The sequence below is a fragment of the Aplysia californica genome, unplaced genomic scaffold, assembly GCF_000002075.1.
Source record: "Aplysia californica isolate F4 #8 unplaced genomic scaffold, AplCal3.0 scaffold00058, whole genome shotgun sequence".
Lineage (NCBI taxonomy): Eukaryota > Metazoa > Mollusca > Gastropoda > Aplysiida > Aplysiidae > Aplysia > Aplysia californica.
This window is the reverse complement of record NW_004797328.1, coordinates 1,040,816-1,041,916: the sequence shown is the minus strand read 5'-3', so window position 1 is coordinate 1,041,916 and position 1,101 is coordinate 1,040,816.

The window sequence follows — 1,101 nt, the reverse complement described above, 5'->3', positions numbered from 1 at the left end:
CCCCCCATTTTTTCGATAAAGTTGTTTTGGTGACAAAATGGCTCACTATTATTGAAAAACTGAAAATTTCATAATGGAACGACTTTGTGAATAAACAACGTCGGTTGGTGTGAAAGAAGGAAGAAGAAACAATAACGTTTCTTTTAAAGCGAACGAACAATTTCATACAACATAATTCGCTTATTGGCGTTACTAAGTGTGAAAAGCGCCAAAAAAAAAAAATCGAAAAAAATCCTGTTTTCATTTCCACCCTCTGTTCAACTTCCCATTTCTCGAAATGTGGTCTTTCATTCCCTTCCGTTTTCTCTGAACAGCTGACTAGCACATCTGCTGGAAGTTAACAAGTCCGCGAAAAAGAACCCAGCAATAAATGAAAGACCGAACACATTCTTTAAAAACGTAAGAAAAACTCCACCCGCCCAAAAAAGCAAACAACCCCACAGCGCACTCAATAGCACTATAATTTTGGTACCCCCCCCACCCCCGCCCCTGTGCCGAATTTACCCCAAGCATAATTTCTCCGTGGAATCATACCCGCAAAAAGGAAGTCATTAACATTTTTTACACCTTTACTGTGCGTGATGATGCGATATTACTATAGAAACCGAAACAAAAAGTGGCTTCACAGATTGCCAGAACTGAGTGGGTGGTTGGCAGGTGCTCTTGTATGATTTTCTCCTTTTTTTTCTCATATCAAACGTCTATGATCATCCTTATCTGTCTTCCTTTTTTGTATGCTACTCTCAAAATAACACCTCTAATCTTTGGCATTGACGTGTTTTTATTTGTCCTTTATTTGTGTTGTAAGTACCGTAAAGCTTTTACTAAAACTGAAAGGTGGCGGCTGGTTTTGTATCTGATTGACGCCTTACTGAATGCTGTTTTTTTGCTATGAAGCTAAGAATAAAGCTCCTTCTCTCCCCCCTCTCGCCCCCCCCCTCCCCCCCACATACACACTTTGCTCACATACACACACACTCACACACACACACACACACACACACACACACACACACACACACACACACACAAACACACGCGGCGCAGAGCGGACTCTTCTCCGCCAACCACCCCTCCTTTCCCCCCAAAATCACCACCATC